Genomic DNA, 7788 nt, shown 5'->3' on the forward strand with positions numbered 1-7788 from the left:
TAACATCCCACCATAAAGCTTTAGTCCAGGTGCAAAAGTAAAAGCAAGTATGATGGCACCTCCTAAAAGTGCTTATTAGTTTAAACAATCAAATGTCTTTTTAAAAAAAAACACTGTATACAAGTTAAAGATTTTCTTTGGTGTTTCCCTTCACACTTTGTTTTTTTTTTCATATTGATTCCCCTCCATTTTAAACCTATTTTTTTTATCCTTAATATGAGACACTGTGGTTGAATAGGGTAGAGTTTACTGATGTTTTACGCATGTACGTATAAAAGACTTATGATGTCATTTTTCCAGAAACCTAGAAGACAATAGAAAAAGTTCAGTAAAATAAATTAAAATATGTAATTAATTACTTCTGGTCTAAAAGAAGAAAAGACATGATAAATTAAAATAGACCAAAATATGAAAATTAACTACCACATGATAAAACATGCCTTAAAACACAGCAGCTTTATTTTGTCTGTGAAATGCTATTATCTCTGAGTCTTGATCTGAACATATCAGGAACAAAAAAAGTCACTTTGAATACATTTTGAGTACTTTCTTTCTTTCTTTTTTTTAAACAATATGAAGAAATCGTGCAGGGGTAAGCTCACATGCAATTAAAGGGTGACCTGCCAATAACGTGTCATATAAACACAAGTGCCTCATTTTCGCCAATTTATTCGTCATGTAGAATTCACACTTTCTCACGTGAACACATCTAAAAAAAACAAAAAACAACAAAAAAACCCCCCAAGCTGTGCACATCATCGGCACACAGACTCACACACAAAACAAGCTTGTGTCTTTGTTTGCTCACTGTGTCACTCCACTCAGCCGTGTGTGGCCGTTGAGGGACTCCCCTATCTCCACAGGTTTTTGAAGGAAAGTCATTTGAGTTCGAAATCTTCTTCGGCAAGTGCAACACTTCATCAAGGGTGAAGACTCCCTGGCTATCAGAGATGTATCAGTTGGTCTGATAAAGCCCTTGCCCTGCTCCCCGCACACAGCAACATCCCATCATAAATAAAAGCAGCAGAAAAGAGGCCTTTGTCACTGTTTATCTGGACTGCTTTTCTTCCTCGCCCTTGATTTCCTCTTCAGAAAATTGATGCACCCTTAAATTGAAGCGGAGAGCTTGACAGGTAATGGTTAGTGTGATAACTGCTCAGATTTCATCAGCCAGGGCTTTTTTTTCTCTCTGTGTGCAATTGTTGGAACTTTCAGATAGATTACTAGATTACCTGTCATCCAGTGCATCAGATAAAAATGCAGAGTTGAGGAGATGTAGCCAACACTGGAACAGATAGGAAGAAAAAGATTTGGATAGAGAATGTTAGACGTGAAAGGAACGGTGAGGACACAGATTTACACTTATCTGATAGGGTGGCAAATAGAACATATTATTACCATCACAATAACAGGCGCTTTTCTCCTGGCATGGAGAATTGTGATTTATATTATGCGGTTTAAATGGTGAGAATGCTATATATGCATATAATTAGCGGTTTCAAGAAAAATAAATAAATAAATATCGCTTCTTTGCCTGAATTAACCTGGTTCAAAGCCTGATATTTTGTTTTGTGCTGTATTTTAAAGATGTATGTGTGAGGTGTGTTGGTGCAATAGTTCTAGAAATGCAAATAGGAGGGAAAAAGTCTTATTCTGTTGTAGGAAGGTTTATTGATTATTTGTCAGAGATGGAGAGAAAAGCTATTACAGAAAAAGAAGAAAAAGAAAGAAAGAATTCAAATCTGCATTTAGTCTTTGCTCCATCAATGTTATGGTAACCAATAGAGCTGAAATCTTTGGCAGATGTGTGGCAGCAATTTTTCTCAGCTATTATAGCATTATAAACACTCGGCTAGAGTTACATAAAACATGCATATTTTTGACTGGGAAATTTTCAGACGAGAGAAACAGCTGTGCTGGCCTTACAATGCATTAAGTATTTCATCCCTTTTAGATGGTTAAATTGTGCATGAAATGTTGCTGGCGCAGGGTTCTCCCGAGCTGGACTGATTAGGCAACATCTGTTACATTGGGAGAAATCCGTGTCGTTTCTAATTAGCTGTCAGGCTGCGGATACGTTGTGCCTGATGGTGCCGAGGATCTGCCACAGGTTCCTCTCCTCGTCCTGTCACCTGCTTGTGTGTTCCCTCCTCCCCACGTCCTCCACCCCAGTTCCCCTCTCCCTTCCTCTCTCCCCCACTCACTCTCCCTCACACACACATACACACACTCATCAGCTGTAATTAGAGAGCAGAGTCCATACAAAGGAGTGAGCCGGGAGCCAGGCTTGAGCCCATCTGTGCAGCCCCATCATCAGTGAGCTCACAAACTCCTCCAACACTGGGGGCCGCTCCCGGGCTCCCAAGCTCCCGAGCCAGACCCCTGCACGCCGATCATCTGAGCATGCAAACTTTCTTCCTCTGCCTGCCTCACGCCCGTCTTTATCTTTCTTCTCTGCTTTGCTCTCTTTCATTCCCCGCTGAAAGGAAATCTATCGGCTCGGAGCTGATTCATCTTGCTTTAATAAGGCCCAGATGCTGGTAAATATTAAATGCACTACAGTGAGGAACAGACAACACTGTGACCAGCTATTGACAAAACACAGCATTAGAGGGATGGAATGAGCTGAAATCCATATGGACAAATTAACAAACACAGGAAGGTGTCAAAGAGACACCCACAACTAATGCTGTTTTCATTCGCACACTTGCACAGTTGTTTTACTCTCACATTTCTTTTTTTGCGTCCGATTTAATTTCCCTAAATCTGTTATCATTCATTTTTAGCTAAAAAAAAGGACATAAAAAATACGGCTGACCTTCTAGAGTTTTATTTCATTCATTACTGATCTTGTGCACAGTATGCTATTGCTACAGGTCATCTCCAGCAACAGTCAACACAATATCTGTCTGGCAATTAATTTCAGCAGCTAATCGATGATTGTTTGTGTGCTTCAGTGGAAAAAGACTTCCCTCCCCCTTTTCTTTTAGCATTTTATGCATCGTCACATTTTGAATCTTTAAGACAAAGCACCCCAAAAACAACATTAAAACATTTAAAAATAATAAATAAATATACCTTTAATAGCTTAAGATAACTAGCATCTGCTGTAAGACGATATTGAGAGTATCAGCTGGAGATATGTAAGGAGGTAACTCAAAAACTCTGTAAAGTCATTAACCGAATTTCAAAGCAAATTGTCTAAGGAGCTGGGAGCTTCCACAGAATGTAATAAATTGTGTAACTTTGCAAAACATTTATTCCATTAAAAATTGTAACGTTGGTCTATTTTAAATCAAAATGTTGAATTTGTTTTATGTTGGAAAAAATAATCTTATGTTAACTTCCACCAATATAAGAGCCAGGAATATATATATTTCTTGATAACTAATACACACTTCAAATCTGTGACAGCATGGTTTTGGAAAATTTAGACTCATTTAGAGTTTTTTTTTTCAGGCAAATACACGAAAAGAAGAATCTCCATCATTTAGCCACGTCTATAAACGTGTGCGCCCTTCCTTTGTTAAAGCAATAAAACAAGCTAATACTTCCTCTTTCCATCCTTGAACCTCTCAGTCTCCCTCTTGTTCAATCATGACATAGTCAGACAGCATACACATCTGTCCCCTTTGGCTATTCCTGACAAGTTCAACTGGAGAGCCTTTGAGACAAGGGGAGGGGCTGCAGGGAAAAGCCAAAAAGTTCTGCCTGAGTGGTGCCTTAAGGCAGCAGATGAGACACAAAGATAATGCTGGGTGGTTCTCATAGCCCACAACTGAGGGATCCCACCTTAAAATCAGGTGGTTAATTTGAAAGTTGACAAGCAGGACTTGTCATGTACAATGGAGTATTAGTAAGTCATGTTCATTCAGGTGTCTGAAACATCAGATGGGCCCTTAAAACAGGCACTCAAACACTCCACTGTCCATCAGTAAGGAGACAATGTGCTGACTGACTAATACAATTTGGATCATCTTGTGTCTGCTGTATTAATTTGTGTGTGCAAAAAAATATGCGATAGATGTGACACTTTCCTTGTACTTTAATATCTACAAAGAATATAAATGTGTTTTTATACATCAGAAGCATCAATAATGCTCTCCTGTGTTTTAATTTATCTCAGATAATTTAAAAAAGGGTTAACAAAAAGTCTGCATGCGTCTTTTTTCTGAAAATATCTTGCAAGACATGAATTCTACATAAGCACAACTAAAATTACCGTTTTTATTTATTTATATTTTGCTTTGAAAGAAAGCTTCTTCACTTCTTTAATGTTAATTTGCATCATCTTATGTGAGAAATCAGTCGACCTATGTGGAAAGAAAAACCAAGTCCTGACCCTGAGATATGTAATTGTCTTTCACTGAGTATAAAATGATGATGAAGAAAAAAGTAAAAAAAAAAACAAAACCAACTACTCTTTGAAGTAGAAGCAAGGCTGTTGCAATTCTGCTGCAAGCAAATCAAAGCAGAGAGGAAAAAACAGTCTGTGACCAAGAATGACAGGCCTGAGAGAATGTCACAGCAATTGTGGGGCCATCACTGGCAAGAGATGATGGGTGATTGCTTTGCGTTCCACGGCAAGTCCATCCTGGAGGACATTGCGCACCCTTGCTCATCTGTGGCCCAACCTTTGGCGCTGACATTTAAAGTGTTGATTTTGGAGCACTTATGCTAATTGTTGTAATTTTCCTGATGAAGCGCCATTCTGATACCTTGATGTGGCCAAGATAGTTTTACATTTTCTATGTGGTCCTCTTTGCCATTTGCACTGTGTAGTGTCAGCGCAGAGTGCTACTGAAAGCAGACAAAATTGCAAGCAAATTGCATCAGATTGCCAACATTGTGAAAAGGTAAATTGCTTGCAAATCTATTTAAACCACTGGCCTATTTTCATCAGCTATGGTACTTGGTATTCATGATTGCTTAATTGGCGACCTTTTCTATTGTGTAGTGCTTTATGGTGCGATGGAAAACGATCTTTACCAAACCAATTACCCTTTTTTTTTCTCTGCACTACTACATTAGAGCTGTGATTGCAACAGCTAGTCCTTTGTAAATGAACTTTCTGGCTTCAGAGAACAGGCTAAAGTGTCATTTGTTTGATATGATGTTGTTGAGCCTTTTTTTTTTTTTTTAATAAAAAGCAGCGCTAAAAAGATGGACTGTTTTAGTTATACCCTGTACACGTGTGACAGTAATAAGCCCATAATAACCTCGTCCATGTGAGAGACTTGTTAAATATAAAAAATATTTTGTCACACTATCAATCATGTGTATTTACCTACCGCTTAGGCTTTATGAAGCTTCAGATATGGCCATTTGAACATTTCCTGCAGTTTTAGGCAAGACCTCGGTGGGCTGTTAAGTTACATTTGCTGGCAGTTGATATTAAATATGCTGGGATTTAAATCTGTCCTCTTTCTCATTTACAGCAATTTTTTTAATGTGTGGTGGTTTACAGAACTCTGCAAACCAATTCACTATCACAGAAAGCCAGTGCCGTTCTAGCAACTTTAATATTATCCTCAATGCTGAGAAATTAATTTGAATCCCTCTCGTGTTGGTTAACTGATCAATACATTTTTCACCAGCCTGACCGTCCACTGCAGAGTTCCATTTTCATTCATTATTGTCTCAAAAGCATGATAATGAGAAAGTCCCCCCCTCTCTTTCCTAGACAGACTTTTTGCAGTATTGAATTGAAGTGCTGTCAGTCTGCTCACTTCTCCTCTGCCAGACAGGCCAATAGAATTAACCCTGGATTAACCCACCAGGCCCAAGTGCAAGGTAATGGCCTTGGCTAATGGCTGTGGCTGCCCGGTGCCAGGTACTATTGACTCTCGTTGGCACAATTTGTTCCATCTGAGGGGCAGCGTGACAGCATGGTCATCTCTGTACAGCTGGCGTCCATTGCCACTGCCAGGCGGAGATAATGTTCAACCACGCCATCGAGCCAGGATCATAAGGAGCAGTGTTCTCTGGCCTCATCTCCGTCTTGACAAACATGGGAAAGGATCCTTTAGGAAAACATGCTTTAGAAGAGCTTAATTTATGTATTTTTGAATCTTTGTATTTGGTCCAAGAGAAACAGTAATACTCTTCAAATGGTGATGCAGTATAAACCACCGAAACAGTTGGTCATTGATTTAGCAGCTTCCAAGCACTTAAAAGATTTCAAGATGTTATCGTCACTCATATAAAACTGGCAGGTTTGAGGCTACAGCAGGCTTTATTTCAGTCCACTCATTTTCTGGCAGCTTTCTTCATCTAGTCACTCCTGTGTATAAACAGCTCTCATCCTTAGTTTTTTTTGTGCTCATGTCTTTGCCTGGGGTGTGGGAGTGTAATGCAGGTGGGGGGATGAGAAAGAGGGCTTAAATCTGTCTGAACAAGGAAGCAGTCTCCTCCTCTTCAGTAGATTAGCTTATTTTAACTTCGGTCAGGCTTTTACAGAGGCAGAGGACGGGGTTCGGTGTGTGTTTATGTGGATGTGAGCGAGGGGTGCTTATAACCCCTCCTGCCATTTTAGCAGACCTGAGCTCTGAATGGGAATGTGGAGGTGAGGGAGGGGGCTGTAAATTTTCTCTGAGTCAGGCCAAAGCTGATTGATCTCTGAGTGTAAAATCGATAAGTAGACACTGTCATTTTTGTAAAGGATGACTTGGAAAGAGAAAATAAATTAAGACTCCCCAGATCGGACTGGATGTGCACACACTGATGGTTTGGTCTAATTAATTCAGTGCACTCCGTATTTTGGTAACGTTGCGTTCGCAGCTTCAATCTCACAGGTGCCTAGCCATGGCAGGCAGTGCTGGCAGCAGCAGACCCTTTATTACACTATGTATATTTCATCGCAAACATGCAGAGAAATCAGACACGTGCCCTTGCACTCCCTCCATGTCTTGATTCCTGATTAATCTCTGTTGTTATTTTCAGACGTACATCACGTCAGGGGTTGATTAAATCAGGAATTGAAAGCCATTGTCTTTCTTGCATGTCCCTTAGCAGAACTAATGTACCTGCTGTGGTCATTTGTCTTGAGTTGTTATAAGAAATAAAGACTGGTGCACTTTTCTCGTCCACAAGATATTGCACGAAGATTAATTTACTACTTCTCATCTCTTTGCTCCTCAGTTTACTGTCTGCAGTGTCACTTGTAATATTTTTCATGCTTAGATATGCTGTTTTCACTTATTCATTCCTGTTTCACCTTGATCCTCTCATCTATTATATTACGCTTCTTCCGAGCACCGGGAGAATATAGTCCTCATGCCTTATTGGATTGATGGTTACAGAAACCATTGCATAATATCAACTTTCAGTGGGCCATTTTTCACTGCGTTTCCCCCGATGTTTCATTTGATCAGCACTCGCGATTTTCTCTGTGTTCACATCTCCAGCTAGTGTCTTTGTTTATACCCTTGTGCTCTGTGTCATGTAGGACATCCTTGCCTGAAGTGGCGTATGCAAGAGCAGCGTGTGTGCATGCGCGCGTGTGTGTCTACTCAGTGGCTTTTATCACTTGGTCTCTAATGTGTCAGATGTTACTCAGGATCCACTCATCATGCTGCTGTCTCCACTGTTCAGCGGGACCATTAAGGACACATCAGGCTATCAGGAGGCAGCTCTCGGGGACTGGCAGGCATTAAATACTCCCTTTGGCCTCACTTTGAATGATCTACAGGTCAGAAGGGCTTTGCACATGGCTTGGGGCTTTAGAACAATCACTGTGGGATAGAAACCTGACAGATTTGCGCATTATACATGTGGGTCAACCTTGCA

The sequence above is a fragment of the Aulonocara sp. 'chitande type north' Nkhata Bay genome, linkage group LG11, assembly GCF_057382095.1.
Source record: "Aulonocara sp. 'chitande type north' Nkhata Bay isolate Kocher_YH1m ecotype deep benthic linkage group LG11, A_spYH_male_GT1.1, whole genome shotgun sequence".
NCBI lineage: Eukaryota > Metazoa > Chordata > Actinopteri > Cichliformes > Cichlidae > Aulonocara > Aulonocara sp. 'chitande type north' Nkhata Bay.